This window comes from Mus caroli, unplaced genomic scaffold, assembly GCF_978045245.1.
Source record: "Mus caroli unplaced genomic scaffold, Mus_caroli_1 scaffold_13, whole genome shotgun sequence".
NCBI classification, from domain to species: domain Eukaryota; kingdom Metazoa; phylum Chordata; class Mammalia; order Rodentia; family Muridae; genus Mus; species Mus caroli.
In genome coordinates this window covers 48549716-48567856 of record NW_028227268.1, presented here as the reverse complement: position 1 = coordinate 48567856, position 18141 = coordinate 48549716, and the positions used below count along the sequence as shown (strand labels likewise).

The 18141-nt window shown below is 42.9% G+C and overlaps 1 non-coding gene across 1 annotated transcript; it reads right to left on the bottom strand.

The window, feature by feature from the left end:
- Positions 1-6271: 6271 nt before the first annotated feature.
- On the bottom strand, positions 6272-6345 carry Trnak-cuu (transfer RNA lysine (anticodon CUU)). The gene has a single exon. It is a non-coding gene; the product is annotated as a tRNA-Lys (tRNA).
- Between the last annotated feature and the right edge of the window lie 11796 nt (positions 6346-18141).

The following is an 18141-nucleotide window of genomic DNA, read 5'->3' as shown; positions in this document are numbered from 1 at the left end:
GGATACTCACAGCCAACCATTGGACTGAGTGCAGGGTCCCCGATGGAGGAGTTGGAGAAGGGATGGAAGGAGCTGAAGAGGTTTGCAGCCCCGTGGGGGGAGCAAGAGTGGTAACTGGCCAGACACCCCAGAGCTCCCAAAGACTGGACCACCAACCAAAGAGAAAAAATGGATCTAGCCGTGTATGTGACAGAGGATGGCCTTGTTGGACATCATTGGGAGTAGTGGCCTTTGGTCCTGTGAGGGTTTGATGCCCCAGTGTAGGGGAATGCCATGGCAGGAAGGAGGAAGTGGGTGGGTAGATGGGTGAGCACCCTCATAAAGTTATGGAGAGGGGAGATGGAATAGGGGTTTTCAGGAAGGGAGGCCTGGAGAGGTGATAACATTTGAAATGCAAATAAAGAAGATATCCAATAAAAGAAAAAAAGGAACACAATTCATGTTTCAAGATGTCATATCTGCCCTGTACCACACACACATAATTTCCAATTCCCCACTGTGTTTAAATTTTAGAGCCCCCCACTACTCAAATGAAGTTTCACATTTTCATGAAATTCATCTTTGTTTTGTGTGAAGTTCATAGTAAGAGGACTTTTCCATTTAAACATTGTATCAATTTTGTATTTGTTAGAGCTATCTTTAATACTTCCTTTAGTACTTCCAGGTTTCCCTTCAAGCTAAGTATTTGATGTAATTGGTGTTTATTTGTATGGGCATTCTCCATTGATCTCCATTGATTACAACTGTCCCATCACAAAAAAAAAAAAAAAAATGTACCCTTGTTCACCTAGAAAATGTGTGTGATGAACAGTAAAAAACAAAATACTATATAATATACAAGCTATCATCCCAGAGAGACTTTTAGTCAAGAGGCTTTTGCCTGATAATCATCATGTACTAGAAAAACAGACAAACCCTGTAGGAATTTTACAACTCAGTGGTGCCAGAGGGAAACATTGTTCCTTTTACAATTCTAAAATTAAGACAAAACATGGAGTTCAGATAGGCAGAAGAGGCCAACAGATACTTTATAAAGGAAGATATGCAAATACAGGATAGATATGCAGATACAGGATAGATATGCAACACAATCAACCATCTGGTACCAAATGTCTGGAAGATTCTGTTCCCTTCAGCTTTTAGTCCACTTCCTCTCTTCACAGGAAACTTAAGCAGTGATCCCTGCAGTTCCACAAAAGGTCTCTGTTCCCAGAGCCTTCTGGTTCCTTCCTGAGTGCTCCTCTAATGGTCTACCATCATCCTGCCTGAGCTTCTAAACACACTTCAGTAGTTCATTTAGAACGACTCTGAGTATTTTTGCAAGGAGACCCTGAAATAGGAAAGTTCTCTCATATCAGGTAAATCTCTGTTATCACACCATGCTCACTCCTTGGCCATAACTTGTTCTTGAAATCCTACCAGGAAATAGAGGAATTCTAAGTCTGGACAAGATAGCTAGAGAGTGAGTCACCTCCCTACTGCTACTGAAACATATATTTCTATAGACTGTATGCCTTGAATCACAGAAGTCTATTATTTCATCTTTCTAAAGACCAAAAGTCTGAAATAAGTCCAATAAAGGCATTAGCAAGTAAAAGCATTAGCAGTTACGGTTCTCCCTGGAGGCTCTAAGGGAGAAACTATTCCTTGTCTGGAGTTCTGTTGGTTCCTGGCATCCCTTGATTTGCTGACATATTCTTCCAACCCTGATTTCCAATTACTGCCATCAGCGTATTGCTTCTCTTCTACAATAATGTCTTTCAGGCTGTCAGAATTGGTTACTGCTGGGCCATACAAATATTCTATTTCTCATGTATTTATTTTATCCCTCCCTAAATCATCAACACATTGCCTTCCTGTAACCACAACCCACCACTTCCAGTGCAACCTAGCACTTCCAGAACTATTTTCAGACTCCAAGCCACCATCCTAGTGATCTGCTCTGACAAGACACCTGGGGGAAAACTACTGCATTCCTATGGACTTATTAGGGAGCTGAGACTGAAGAAGCCTTCCCTCTACTACTCCTCCTTCCCGGGGCTTCTTCTTGCTCTCGGGATAAAGTTAAGTCTGAAAGTGGGCTTCTCTCTGCTCAAAGGCTCTGGGTGACATCTGGAAAAGAAAACATCTCCCTGGGAAGCCCCATTCCAGTCTGCAATTGTATGCCTTGCATCCTGGGAGATCAATAAGGACATAGTCACATCTTCTTGGCCCCAATAACTCTATTGTTCAGTGGGACTTGTTTCATCTGCCCTCTCTCCTTTCACATTAGGCTGCGGCATGAGAAAATGTCAAGAGCACAGAGTGTGAAACACTATAATTGTGTTAAGGGGTGAGATGTTCCCTTTTACAGATTTCTCCTAATCCTCCAGGTTTTATAGGAGGGTCAACTTCTGAGTCTCCAGAGAATGACACTGCTGTGACAAAGGAGATGCCCTCTTGATTTTTCTTCGCACGAGTCAAGCATCCCCTCTCCCTGCTCTCTAGTTGGATAGCTGAGTCTATGCAGTTCCTTACCCTTCTTTCTGAAGCCTGACTAGTTTGATGTCTATTCCTCCTGTGTATGCTCACATTTCCTTCCTTGATTCTTATAAAACAGAGAAAGGACCTTTGTCATCATTACCTCAAATGTGGCATCATACATGGTGTAACCATGTTCCTGAAAGGAAAACCCCACTTAGGGGAAGAGCCAAGACAGTGGCATAGCGGCCTTTGCTCCTTTTCTGATCCCTTTTCCTCTGACCACTTCTTTCTTATGAAGCCTATTATCTGTAGTGTTTAAGAATATGGGTGGATTGGCTAAGCACAGTTCACTGCCCAATCTACCTCCTCTGCATCACACACCCTAGAAATTTCCCTCAATAAACTTTTCATTACTGATAGTAAGAAAACTTTCACTATTAGGAGTTCCAAGGGGGAGCTGTCACTGCTTAAAACAGCTTTACAGGAGGGCTCGTAGTGGGGCCCATGTGACTCTGTGAGATTCTGAAGGCACCTTGGGTAAATCAAAAGTCATTTCAGAATTCCCCTGGCATCATGTAAGCTGAATGTTCATCAGTGCCTCAGGAACCATTTTGTTGCTTTTCTTACACTCATCTGTAAGGTGATCCTTTCCAGTACAGATTCTATCTGGAGTCAGTCTGTGGCGGATGTTGGCATATAGATTATTTGCTACAGACTAACTGGTCTCATGAACATAAAGGAGTCTCTGCAACAACCCTGAATGTGGAATTCACCCTACAATTTCATTAAACAATGCTAATCCACAAGAGTCTAGCCCATGTTTCTAGTGTTTTTAGCAACTGTTTCAGGTCCCAACCTGTTCACAGTGATGCCTTCTCTTTATTTAGAATCTTATACATATTTTAACCACCTGCTTTTTAGTTTAAGGAATATGAGGTATCTGGTACCTGGTGTATGTAAAGTGATGCAGTGAGATTTGCTAATAGGCAAAATCAATCCTATAGTTCCCAGGGAAGCCTTACATACTATTATGACAGGATTTCAGATTGAGCCCTGTTACTCAACATCAGAATCCCAATAATACTCTGTTCTGCATAGTGAACTACCAGAGGAAGTACCTATCTATTTATTTCCCTGAAGAACCACTATGAGACTTTATTTTTGTTGAAGGGAATGAGTATTTGCACAAGACTCCCCAAGACCAAGTTCTCAGCACAGATGAAATTTATTTTTCACTAAGAGACAAAGATGGGACAAAAAGAGTGAGAGAGAAGAAGGAACAAGAGAGAGAGGGAAGAATTATTATTTATCCCTGTTGGGAGTGACAAAGGACTGCCTCTGGATACAGAGAAGACAGATGCTGACCACAGGCAAATGGCATTTTTTAAAATTAATAGGGAAAGCCCAGTGTTAGGATGAGGTTTTTCATTTAATTGGGCATGTTAATTAGGTGAGACAAAGGGGGCTTTTGATTGCTGGATTTCTATACTTTGATAACTGGCCAGCCCTAGAAGGAGGAAATGGCAAAATGAGGTAATAGATCTTGGCAGCTAGCTTTCAGACTATAATGTAATGGTTTTTAGAAAGGCAGACAGAATGGGGAGAAGGGCAAGGCCTGTCAGAGGCATGTTTGCCATGCTTTCTAGGGTCCATTCACTTGTGGGAAGAAAACTGCAGCTTAGGAATTGCCTCAGACGCCATACATAGCCTCCAGAGCAATTGTTTTAAAAGAAGGTTTTTGAGTAGCATTAGACTTCTTCCAAGAAAATTAATTAACTGTTTCTTGGACTGAACTAGAAGAGCAAGCTACCCTATCCAATCAAATAAAATCTTCTGTCAACTGGGAAAAAATGATGGTGACAATTGACACCTACTGCACAGCTCTGAGGAGACTGAGAGACCCACAGAAGCTCCACAGAATGAGAAATGAGAAGCTCCATAGAAAGTAGGGGAAAGGTGTCCCTACCCGTGGGATAGTCAAACAGGGACTCGAGGGGCCATGAAGAAGAGAATGGGGGAACAAGAAACACAAAGAACAGACAGCAAGTCTGATGACCAAGCCGACAAATTTTTATTTTTCCCACACAGGTTATATACTCATAGGAGCAGGAAGGGGGTGAAGTGGGGTCGCTTTGTCTCTGAGTAATGCACCTGTTCCCAGGAACAGGATATTGACTGGGTAAACAGTTCAGCAGGAAGATCAGAATAGAATGGGTTATTAGGCACCTATCCACAAGATTTATAGCTATTTGTTCTCCACTGACTTCAGGATCTATGTCTGTTTGTATTCAGTTGGGCTAGTACTTTCCCACAGAGGCCAAGACCTTATGACAACAAGCACTTAAGGCAGTTAATGTTCAAACAAGGTTGCTCCCAACATCTCCTCTGTTTTCTTAGTATATAAGGACCATGGTGATTTTAGTCTTTTCTAAGGCAGGGATAGAGGCCTGACCTCCAGTGACTAAAGGGGATCTTGTAATGGCCCCAGCCCTCCTGGTGTTGTCCAGTGAGGCATGAGGGCCATACCCATCCTGATGTCTTTTTCCTGGAAAGGGGATAGTTTGGACATCAACCCCTATGCAGTCAGGCTTGTCCCTCAGGGAAACCAGAAAGATATTTTTAGTTTTTGCTTTATATTCCCTTGCAGTGCTTTGCCTCGCAGCCCAAGCAAGAACTTAGTTCGCCAGTCAGAGGGGGTTCTGAGCAGCCCCTCTCTACTTGGTCCTGGGGTGGAAGTTCCCCCTTATTAGGTGGAAATGGGTTTTGGAAACACCCTGGAGGGAATATCAACCTTTTCTCGAATCTCTTGGTCCTCTATAGCTAATTTATGATAATGTACCTAGATAGGTTTTACTGCCAAATCATCTATCTGACATTCATAAAGTTGGTAAGTCAGTTAAGGGCCCAGGGACCAAAAGAAATAAGCAAAAACAATCCAACTAATGGTCCCAAAATGGAAGGAAGTAGGGTTGACAACCATGGAGAGGTTGAAAACCAATTTTTATACCAGCTCTCCTCTCTCTCTCTCTCTCTCTCTCTCTCTCTCTCTCTCTCTCTCTCTCTCTCTCTCTCTCTCTCCCTCTCTCTGTCTTTTCTCTAGTTATTCTCTAACTTTTCTCATGCTTTCTTTGACCATTCCTGTCTTGTCTACATAAATGCAGCATTCTTGCTTAAGAGCTGCACACAGCCCTCCCTGCTGTAAAAAGAGTAAATCAAGTCCTCTGCGGTTTTGTAGGATGACTTCAACGAAGGAGTGGGAATCAGAGAGGTCGTTGATGCCTTGTTGAAGACACCAGATGTCTTTATCAATGGTGACACTGAGTTCTTGATACCTAGATATGGAAAGAATATATGAGGAGATGTCAGTCCCTGCACCCATGGCACTAAGGCCTAGAAGGAAATGGTGATGAAATGATGATGGCAGTTAGGGGCTCTCTTTGCTGGCAGACCAGTGAAGGGGAGGAATCAGAGGACTGATCTCACAAATGAAAAAACTCTTCTAAATGATAATAAATCAATCGAGGGACCAATTGTACAAGAATGCAAAAATCAGAATTTTTTGCAGAAAAGGCACTGGCTGAAAAGCAGGGGGTGAGGCCATCAAGGCAAACCCACCAAGTATCATTTGGAGGAACTAAATACTGGCTACTAATATCAGGATCTTTGCCAAAATATTGTGTGGACATTTTTGTTCCTTTAACAATTAGAGCAGCAGACAAGGAATAATAGGTTGCCAAAACCTTGCTTGGACTTGAGGGGAGATATACACATAACAAAGGACATCCCTTTTTAGTTTGGGTCTGCAGCCAAACCAACATGGGGCTCAAACCCACGACCCTGAGATTAAGAGTCTCATGCTCTACCAACTGAGCTAGCCAGGTTGTTTGTAATTAAAGCAAGTTTTACTTAAGCCGACCTTGTGAAAGTTGGCACCAATCGCCAAGCCAATGGTGTGGCTCATTCCTGCACCTGCACAAAGGCAGACATACTCTGCCAGTGACTTAGAACGGTAATGTTTTAAAATATCTTGGCAAATAGGATTGGCATTTCCAAAAGCAAGCTGTTTAATAAAGGGGTTCTCAGGCTCTTGGACCCCAAACAAGTGCTCAGCCATCTCCACCAGGTGGCAAATGAAAGTATTTTAAGATTCACCGGGGCCCTGAAGCACCTTAGTGAATGCAGTGGATGAGCTCAAACAAGGGGGCAACCCCTTCTAAGCAGCCAGCCCGGTGGACCTGAGCCAGAAGGTCACAGGAAAAAAGCATTCAGGCCTCCAAGGTGTTACAAGGTGGCTCGCCCAAAATCCTCCTTGTGGTCCACGACTCAGTGTCCGGTTGCGAAAGGTTTTTAATTTTGATTTCATTTGCCATCTCTGCCACTTCTGATTTCCATAATACAAAGTTGCTGCCAGTGAGTGTGGCCCAATCGAGCCACGAAAATTTCCCAGGAATAAGTCATCCCTCTGCAGAGAACCCAAGGAGCACCAAAGTGAAGGGAGCAGTGAGGACATAATTAGACACAGTGCTGCTTTAAGTTTTTTCAGAATCTTAAACTCTAGTGGTCGATATTGATAGCAGGGCGGGGTGCCACAGGAGCATCCTCAGTCTCCTGTGAAGACTGAAGTTCACCATCTATTTCCTCCTCTTCCTCACTTGCTCTCTGGCTTTTCTCCAAGTCAGTTTTGGGGGACAGAGAATCTCTAAGCACTATGGTTCCACTCCTTAGGGAGAGGGGGAAGGCTAGGGCCTTCTTTTTCTGCTCTTTTTTAGTTTTAAGAGAGACCTGAGGCCACTGTTGTAGGGAAGGTGTTAGATCATTGCAATTTGGCCTCTAAACACTAGAGGGTCCTAAGCAGTTTTACTTGTTCCTTTTGGGTCTCTACCATATGGCACAGGAAAGCTACATTAGCAGTTAATTGACAACGGACACTGGACATGGCAGGTGGATCTAAAGTCCACTGCACCTAAAGTCCTATAGGGTAGCAGCAGAAAGAAAGACAGGAGTGTGGCAGCACCTCTCAGTGGGGGTGAGGGGGAGCAAAGCTAGGGCAATTGTGGCTATTTTGGGTGGAACACAATAGTGCTCCTATTCAATAACAAGCTGCCTCCTCTGCAAGACACTCTTCATTAGCGGGTGGCAGTTCACTATCAAGATCAATAAGGGAAGGATACAGGCCTGCCATCTTAATTCCCTCCCTAGGTGGGGGCAAAGAAATATCCTTAAAGAGTGGTAAAGGGGGAAGATCTGTGACGCCATCAGCCACAGAAGGTGATGCGGTCAAAGATTCCTCTTTTTTTTTTTAATTAGGTAATTTCCTCAATTACATTTCCAATGCTATCCAAAAAGTCCCCAACACACTCCCCACCCCAGTCCCGCACCCACACACCCCCACCCCTTGGCCCTGGCATTCCCCTGTACTGGGGCATATAAAGTTGGCAAGTCCAATGGGCCTCTCTTTCCAGTGATAGCCTACCAGGCCATCTTTTGATACAAATGCAGCTAGAGAAAAGAGCTCTGGGGTACTACTGGTTAGTTCCTAATAATGATCCACCTATGGGGTTGCAGTTCCCTTTAGCTCCTTGGGTACTTTCTCTAGCTCCTGCATGGGGGCCCTGTGATCCATCCAATAGCTGACTGTGAGCATCCACTTCTGTGTTTGCTAGGCCCCAGCATTGTCTCACAAGAGACAGCTATATCTGGGTCCTTTCAGCAAAATCTTGCTAGTGTATGCAATGGTGTCAGCGTTTGGAAGCTGATTATGGGATGGATCCCTGCATATGGCAGTCTTTAGATGGTCTATCCTTTCTTCACAGCTCCAAACTTTATCTCTGTAACTCTTTCCATGGGTGTTTTGTTCCCAATTCCAAGAAGGGGCACAGTGTCCACACTTTGGTCTTCGTTCTTCTTGAGTTTCATGCGTTTAACAAATTGTATCTTATATCTTGGGTATCCTAAGTTTTTGGGCTAATATCCACTTATCAGTGAGTACATATTGTGTGAGTTCCTTTGTGAATATGTTACCTCACTCAGAATGATGCCCTCCAGATCCATCCATTTGCCTAGGAATTTCATAAATTCATTCCTTTTAATAGCTGAGTAGTACTCCATTGTGTAAATGTACCACATTTTCTGTATCCATTCCTCTGTTGAGGGGCATCTGGGTTCTTTCCAGCTTCTGGCTATTATAAATAAGGCTGCTATGAACATAGTGGAGCATGTGTCCTTCTTACCGGTTGGAACATCTTCTGGATATATGCCCAGGAGAGGTATTGCTGGATCCTCTGGTCGTATTATGTCCAATTTTCTGAGGAACTGCCAAACTGATTTCCAGAGTGGTTGCACCAGCTTGCAATCCCACCAAATATGAAGGAGTGTTCCTCTTTCTCCACATCCTCGCCAGCATCTGCTCTCACCTGAATTTTTGATCTTAGCCATTCTGACTGGTGTGAGGTGGAATCTCAGGGTTGTTTTGAGTTGCATTTCCCTGATGATTAAGGATGTTGAACATTTTTTCAGGTGCTTCCCTGCCATTCGGTATTCCTCAGGTGAGAATTCTTTGTTCAGTTCTGAGCCTCATTTTTTAACGGGGTTATTTGATTTTCTGGAGTCCACCTTCTTGAGTTCCTTATATATATTGGATATTAGTCCCCTATCTGATTTAGGATAGGTAAAGATCCTTTCCCAATCTGTTGGTGGTCTTTTTGTCTTATTGATGGTGTCTTTTGCCTTGCAGAAGCTTTGCAACTTTATGAGGTCCCATTTATCAATTCTCGATCTTACAGCACAAGCCTTTGCTGTTCTATTCAGGAATTTTTCCCCTGTACCCATATCTTCGAGGATTTTCCCTACTTTCTCCTCTATAAGTTTCAGTGTCTCTGGTTTTATGTGGAGTTCCTTAATCCACTTAGATTTGACCTTGGTACAAGGAGATAGGAATGGATCAATTCGCATTCTTCTACATGATAACCGCCAGTTGTGCCAGCACCATTTGTTGAAAATCCTGTCTTTTTTCCACTGGATGGTTTTTGTTCCCTTGTCAAAGATCAAGTGACCATAGGTATGTGGGTTGATCTCAGGGTCTTCAATTCTGTTCCATTGGTCTACTTGTCTGTCGTTATACCAGTACCATGCAGTTTTTATCACAATTGACCTGTAGTACAGCTTTAGGTCAGGCATGGTGATTCCTCCAGAGGTTCTTTTATCCTTGAGAAGAGTTTTTGCTATCCTAGTTTTTTTGTTGTTCCAGATGAATTTGCAGATTGCCCTTTCCAATTTGTTGAAGAATTGAGTTGGAATTTTGATGGGAATTGCATTGAATCTGTAGATTGCTTTTGGCAAGATAGCGATTTTTACAATGTTGATCCTGCCAATCCATGAGCATGGGAGGTTTTTCCATCTTCTGAGATCTTCTTTAATTTCTTTCTTCAGGGACTTGAAGTTCTTGTCATACAGATCTTTCACTTCCTTAGTTAGAGTCATGCCAAGGTATTTTATATTGTTTGTGACTATTGAGAAGGGTGTTGTTTCCCTAATTTCCTTCTCTGCTTGTTTATCCTTTGTGTACAGAAAGGCCATTGACTTGCTTGAGTTAATTTTATATCCAGCTACTTCACCGAAGCTATTTATCAGGCTTAGGAGTTCTCTGGTGGAATTTTTAGGGTCACTTATATATACTATCATATCATCTGCAAAAAGCGATATTTTGACTTCTTCTTTTCTGATTTGTATCCCCTTGATCTCCTTTTGTTGTCTAATTGCTCTGGCTAGAACTTCAAGTACAATGTTGAATAGGTAGGGAGAGAGTGGGCAGCCTTGTCTAGTCCCTGATTTTAGTGGGATTGCTTCCAGCTTCTCACCATTTACTTTGATGTTGGCTACTGGTTTGCTGTAGATTGCTTTTATCATGGTTAGGTATGGGCCTTGAATTCCTGATCTTTCCAAGACTTTTATCATGAATGGGTGTTGGATTTTGTCAAATGCTTTTTCAGCATCTAACGAGATGATCATGTGGTTTTTGTCTTTGAGTTTGTTTATATAATGGATTACATTGATGGATTTTCATATATTGAACCATCCTTGCATCCCTGGGATGAATCCTACTTGGTCAGGATGGATGATTGTTTTGATGTGTTCTTGAATTCGGTTAGCGAGAACTTTATTGAGGATTTTTGCATCAATATTCATAAGGGAAATTGGTCTGAAATTCTCTATTTTTGTTGGGTCTTTATGTGGTTTAGGTATCAGAGTAATTGTGGCTTCATAGAATGAGTTGGGTAGAGTACCTTCTGATTGGATTTTGTGGAATAGTTTGTGAAGAACTGGGATTAGTTCTTCTTTGAAGGTTTGATAGAACTCTGCACTAAACCCATCTGGTCCTGGGCTTTTCTTGGTTGGGAGACTATTAATGACTGCTTCTATTTCTTTAGGGGATATGGGACTGTTTAGATCATTAACCTGATCTTGATTTAACTTTGGTACCTGGTATCTGTCTAGAAACTTGTCCATTTCATCCAGGATCTCAAATTTTATTGAGTATAGCCTTTTGTAGAATGATCTGATGGTGTTTTGGATTTCTTCAGAGTCTGTTGTTATGTCTCCCTTTTCATTTCTGATTTTGTTAATTAGAGTACTTTCTCTATACCCTCTAGTGAGTCTGGCTAAGGGTTTATCTATCTTGTTGATTTTCTCAAAGAACCAGCTCCTTGATTGGTTGATTGTTTGAATTGTTCTTCTTGTTTCCATTTGGTTGATTTCACCCCTGAGTTTGATTATTTCTTGCCGTCTACTCCTCTTGGGTGAATTTGCTTCCTTTCGTTCTAGAGCTTTTAGGTGTGTTGTCAAGCTGCTAATGTGTGCTCTCTCTAGTTTCTTTTTGGAGGCACTCAGAGCTATGAGTTTTCCGCTTAGAAATGCTTTCAGTGTGTCCCATAAGTTTGGGTATGTTGTGGCTTCATTTTCATTAAACTCCAGAAAGTCCTTAATTTCTTTCTTTATTCCTTCCTTGACCAAGGTATCATTGAGAAGAGTGTTGTTTAGTTTCCACGTGTGTGTTGGCTTTCTATTATTTATTTTGTTATTGAAGATCAGTCTTAGTCCATGGTGATCTGATAGGGTGCATGGGACAATTTCAATATTTTTGTATATATTGAGGCTTGTTTTGTGACCAATTATGTGGTCAATTTTGGAGAAGGTACCGTGAGGTGCTGAGAAGAAGGTATATCCTTTCGTTTTAGGATAAAATGTTCTGTAGATATCTGTTAGATCCATTTGTTTCATAACCTCTGTTAGTTTCACTGTGTCCCTGTTTAGTTTCTGTTTCCATGATCTGTCCATTGGTGAAAGTGGTGTGTTGAAGTCTCCCACTATTATTGTGTGAGGTGCAATGTGTGCTTTGAGCTTTACTAAAGTATCTTTAATGAATGAGGCTGCCCGTGTATTTGGCGCATTGATATTCAGAATTGATAGTTCCTCTTGGAGGATTTTACCTTTGATGAGAATGAAGTGCGCTTCCTTGTCTTTTTTGATGACTTTGGGTTGGAAGTCAATCTAATCAGATATTATAATGGCTACTCCAGCTTGTTTCTTCCTACCATTTGCTTGGAAAATTGTTTTCCAGCATTTCATTCTGAGGTAGTGTCTATCTTTTTCTCTGAGATGAGTTTCCTGTAAGCAGCAAAATGTTGGGTCCTGTTTCTGTAGCCAGCCTGTTAGTCTATGTCTTTTTATTGGGGAGTTGAGTCCATTGATATTAAGAGATATTAGGGAGAAGTAATTGTTGCTTCCTTTTATTTTTGTTGTTAGAGTTGGTGTTCTGTTTTTGTGGCTGTCTTATTTTAGGTTTGTTGAGGGATTACCTTCTTGCTTTTTCTATGATGTGGTTTCCGTCCTTGTATTGGTTTTTTCTGTTATTATCCTTTGAAGTGCTGGATTCGTGGAAAGATAATGTGTGAATTTGGTTTTATCATGGAATACTTTGGTTTCTCCATCTATGGTAATTGAGAGTTTGGCTGGGTATAGTAGCCTGGGCTGGAAATTGTGTTCTCTTAGTTTCTGTATAACATCTGTCCAGGCCCTTCTGGCTTTCATAGTCTCTGGTGAAAAATCCGGTGTAATTCTGATAGGCTTGCCTTTATATGTTACTTGACGTTTTTCCCTTACTGCTTTTAGTATTCTATCTTTATTTAGTGCATTTGTTGTTCTGATTATTATGTGTCGGAAGGAATTTCTTTTCTGGTCCAGTCTATTTGGAGTTCTGTAGGCTTCTTGTATGTTCATGGGCATCTCTTTCTTTAGTTTTGGAAAGTTTTCTTCTATAATTTTGTTGAATATATTTGCTGGTCCTTTGAGTTGAAAATCTTCATTCTCATCTACTCCTATTATCCGTAGGTTTGGTCTTCTCATTTTGTCCTGGATTTCCTGGATATTTTGAGTTAGGATCTTTTTGGATTTTGTATTTTCTTTGATTGTCATGCCGATGTTCTCTATGGAGTCTTCTGCACCTGAGATTCTCTCTTCCATCTCTTGTATTCTGTTGCTGATGCTCGTATCTATGGTTCCAGATTTCTTTCCTAGTGTTTCTATCTCCAGTGTTGCCTCAATTTGGGTTTTCTTCATTGTTTCTACTTCCCTTTTTAGGTCTTGGATGGTTTTATTCAATTCCATCACCTGTTTGGTCTGGTTTTCCTGCAATTCTTTAATAGATTTTTGTGCTTCCTCTTTAATATCTTCTACCTGTTTAGCAGTGTTCTCCTGCAATTCTTTAAGGGATTTTTGTGCTTCCTCTTTAATGTCTTCTACCTGTTTAGCAGTGTTCTCCTGCAATTCTTTAAGGGATTTTTGTGCTTCCTCTTTAATGTCTTCTACCTGTTTACCAGTGTTCTCCTGCAATTCTTTAAGGGATTTTTGTGCTTCCTCTTTAATGTCTTCTACCTGTTTACCAGTGTTCTTTTGTATTTCTTTAAGTGTGTTATTAAAGTCCTTCTTGATGTCCTCTACCATCATCGTGAGATATGCTTTTAGAACCGGGTCTAGCTTTTCCAGTGTGTTGGGGTGCCCTGGACTGGGCGAAGTTGGAGTGCTGGGTTCTGATGATGGTGAGTGGTCTTGGTTTCTGTTAGTAAGATTCTTACGTTTACCTTTCGCCATCTGGTAATCTCTGGGATTAGTTGTTATTGTTGTCACTGTTTAAAGATTGGAGCAGACTCTGTGTTCCACTCACCAGAAGTCTCAAAATCCTGTGGCGGGTGTCGTGGGTAGCTGGCAGGTGTCAGCAGACCCTGCGCTCTAGCTACCCAGGTGCTGGTCAGACCCGAAGAGGCTTGTGGCCCTACTCAGGCCTGATTTCTGCCTCCCCAACCAAAGCAGTCTCAGGTCCCGTGTGATTGGACTGGAGCAGAAGCTGTGTTCCACTCACCAGAAGTCTCAAAATCCTGTGGCGGGTGTCGTGGGTAGCTGGCGGGTGTCAGCCGACCCTGCGCTCTAGCTACCCAGGTACTGGTCAGACCTGAAGAGTCTTGTGGCCCTACTCAGGCCGGTTTTCTGCTTCCCTAACTAATGCAGACTCAGGTCCCGCGCGCAATTGGATTGGAGCAGAAGCTGTGTTCCACTCACCAGAAGTCTTAAGATCCTGTGGCGGGTGTTGTGGGTAGCTGGCGAGTGTCAGCCGACCCTGCGCCCTAGCTACCCCGGTGCTGGTCTGACCGGAAGAGGCTTGTGGTCCAAAGATTTCTCTCTTAAAGGGGAAAGAGGCGGTGTATAAATTACTAGGTTAGCAGAAGAACGGGAGACAGATTCTTTAAAAGACCACTCTCCCTCGGACACCAAGCATTGGAGATCTGGCCATTCTGGGGTGGTTTTAAGAATGTTCTTAATGAGGGACCAGTTGTTACAGGTATTTTTGTAGGTCCAAATGCTTCATAATAATCTCTGAAACAATCACCAACTCTGCACCACCTCTTTACATCAGTCATTCCCTCTTGGGGGAACCATGGGCAAATCTCTCCCACATAATCCAAAAATTTCTTCAAATCCTTTTCCTTGACCGTAGATCCTCAAGTTTTGAGTGACTCCTTGAGCGCTGTCACAAAAAGTGACTGCTTAGAAAATGCTTGTCCCATGTCTTACCGTATTTCTCCTAAGATCTGTGCTGCTTATGTTCTCTCTCCTAGACTGTCTCATGGTTGGGTTGACAGTAGGGTTGTGCTGAACCAAAGCTGCTCTATGGCGCTTCCTGAGATGAGCAGGTAGGCCTCCCCTCCAATCATGAGTGGTGTTCTCTTCCTCAACGATCTCCTGGAAGCCCCATGTTCTGGGTGCCAGTTTGTCTTGACCCACAGGATAGTCAAACAGTGACTTGAGGGGCTACCTGGAAGAAAATGGGGGAACAAGAAACACAAAGAACAGACAGCAAGTCTTATGATCGAGCTGACAATTTTTTATTTTTCCCACACAGGTTATATACTCATAGGAGAAAGAAGGGGATGGAGGGGGATCACTTTGTCTCTGGGTAATGTACCTGTTACCAGGAGCAGGATATTGACTGGGTAAACAGTTCAGCAGGAAGATCAGAACAGAATGGGTTTTTAGGCACCTACCCACAAGATTTGAGCTATTTGTTCTCCACTGACTTCAGGATCTATGTCTATTTGTACTCAGCTGGTCTAGTACTTTCCCACAGAGGCCAAGATGTTATGACAGCAAGCACTTAAGGCAGTTAATATTCAAACAAGATCTCTCCCAACAGAAAGGAGTCTGCAGGGCCTGTAATAGCTCTAAAAGAACTAAGCAGGGGAAAGGCAAGTCTTATGAGAAGATTTTTTTTTAATGTGGACTCAAAAAATGGGAAGGAGAGATGGAAGAACAAAGCCGTGCACAGAGAAGGAAAATATACACCCTTTACTGACATGTCTCAGCCAGCAACCTGCAAATACAAAAGTCATTGTTGATAAGCCTTGGGACTGTGGGTACTGGTGATGTGTAGCTCCAGGTAGCTCCTACAGAAACAGGTCATTGCTAAATATGGCCAGGGCTAGGCCCACCAGTCAGCTCCTGATATGGAACCTCAGAGGCTGTGGCCTGTGCTGCTTGCACTGATAGCTAAGCAAAGCTAGAAGCAGCAGCACTGCCTGTAGACTACAGAACAAAAGACATACCTAGCAATCAGCACTGAGGACAGGGTGATATGTGGCTGCCTGGAGCACCTGCAGAGCCATTTCACTGCTGAGGAGGACTTGCCAGACAGCCACCAATATGGATCTACTATTGCTGCAGCCTATGCTGCTTGCCCTGGTGGGAGATGGAGAATGTGGCACTATGGTTTGGCCTACAACCTACAAGCTCCATAGTTATTCCTGGTGAGTCAAGATGTGGGGCAGCTGACATGGAGACAAGGTAGGGTATAGCAGCCTGAAAGTCCTGCAGAAACATGTCATAACTGAATACAGCCAGTCCTAGGCCTGCCAACCAGTACCCAGTATAAATCTATTATAGCTGCAGTCTGCTATGTCCACTCCAGTGCAGTCTGCTTGGTAGGCCTAAGAGCCTGAAAGCAGTCAAGAGGCAAAGAGTTTCAAGGAAACTTTGCCTCCTGGAACCTTAGCATTCCCATAGCCTCAAAACCTGTTCTCGTGTTAGTCTGGCGTTTGGATCCGTGTGCTCTCTTTCAGTATTGTTTTATTATAAGTGCCTTTAAGGATTGATTTTTGACATAGCTAAGCCCCCACCAGTGTTCCAATGGTTCCTAGAAAATCCTTTAGACCAAAGGTGAGCTTGGAATTCAGTGAGAATGTTACCTATTCAGTAACATTCAAATTCACTTCTAGTAAAGACAGTGAAAATAATCAGGCGTTACAAAGTACAGAGCTAGGAAAGCTCAGGGCTAGTCTGCATAGTAATTACTTAGGACAATAGCTGAGTCTCACCCAAACACAGGAATACACACTGGCCTAGCAAATAGGTGGATTGTCATATGAAAGCATTAGTGGAAGGGAATTTCCCCTGGTACAGGTTTCTTCACCAGGCCCAGAGGAATAGCATAATCAGGTATTTTCTAAAGAACCCCTGGTGGTGGGTTTAACAATAGACTAGCATTGCATCAGAGCATTCAACTGGCTCCATTTTAAATGGTAAATGTGGCCTGGTCCCAGCCATCTTTTGATTTATGCAATCTTTTTGTTTGTTTTGTGTCCTGTAACTTAGCAGATGTGTTCGCCTGGCTTTTCTTGGTTTTCTTCTGTACAAAAAAAAAAAAAAAAAGTCATTCAGATAAAGATTCTTGTGTCATGTCTGTTTGTCACCCCCATTCTCGCCTACTACTTGCTCACCTGCAAACAGAAACTCATTCCCCGCAGATAGGAGACCCAGTAGACCCAGTAGAGGTTAGACTGCAGCAGCAGTCCCTATTGTTTGTCCTGCTGTGAGATGGAGAGTGCACAACAGTAGAGCCTGGTGAGCCTTGTGGTGGCAAACATCAAGGGCAAGAAGGTGTGTGGCAGTCAGGAGCTTAGACAGAACCTGTCCCCAAACACCCTGCCTAATTTTAACATCACCCTTATCTGGGCAACAGCAAAATATCTGAGACAAGTCTCAGCAATGTTCCAGCATTTTTGGAGCTCCAAAAACCAGAAACCTTGAAGCAGACCAACAACTCCTAACAATGAATATTTGCATGTGAATCTGTCTGAACATTAAAATATTATACTATGTGACACCACAGTTTCCAATGGAGAGATAGGAAAGATGAGGAACAGAATGGGGAGGGAGTGGTAGAAAAAGGCAGAACTAAAGATGCTAAGGTGGTGATAGATGTGAGAGAAGGCTGTGGTGGATGAGTATGCAGTGGATGGTTACACGCTGTTGCTGAGTGGAGCCAACAGTGAGGTAGTTTGTAGCATCCTGGAGCACTCTGACACAGCAGAACACACTGATCAGTCACACAATCACTCTGGTTTTGAGCAATGACAGGATGTCCAAGAAAAAGAATAGTTCATTTTCTGAACTGAACCTCCTCAAAAGATCTCTATCTTCCAATGCTACCCCCAGGAGACCACTTAGGTATCTGTAGTTCACTGACTCAGGATGTGTTGAAGCCTGGGTTTAATGTGAAAGTCCATGGTCCAAAGGCAGCAGGAGCCATGTTGATGTCCCTGGCCAGAGTTACCACTGAAGGCCATATGGACATCCTTGATCTGAGCCAATACCTAAGGCACACTGTTTATGTGTCCGTGGGCCTTGTTGCCACTGGAGGTCATATTATGTATGTCCTGCAATGCCACCTGAAGCCATGTTGATGTCCAAGTCAGTGTTGCTGCATAGGGCCATGTCTGGGTTTGTGATCTTGTGAGACCCCGACTTAGAGTGTTTCTCCCTAGAAGGTAAAGCCCCTGGGTGTTCCCCAAGCTTGTTTTCCCTGATCTCTAACAATACAGCCAGAAAGAAGCTCTTTGTTCTCTATAGCCACAAGAAGCCTTTTTGTGAGCCTTACAGCCAGAGATGTGATAATTGTAATTTTACCAAGGACATCCAGCAGAGAACTCTCCTCCCAACTCCTCCCAATTCCTCAGCTAGCTGTTAAAAGCCCCCTACTGTTACTGCTCGGGGTTGAATTCCCCTGCCTGTGCTGCGTGAGGAGTTCGTCCTCAGCTAGCCGATAATAAAATCTCTTGCAGTTTGCATCAGGTT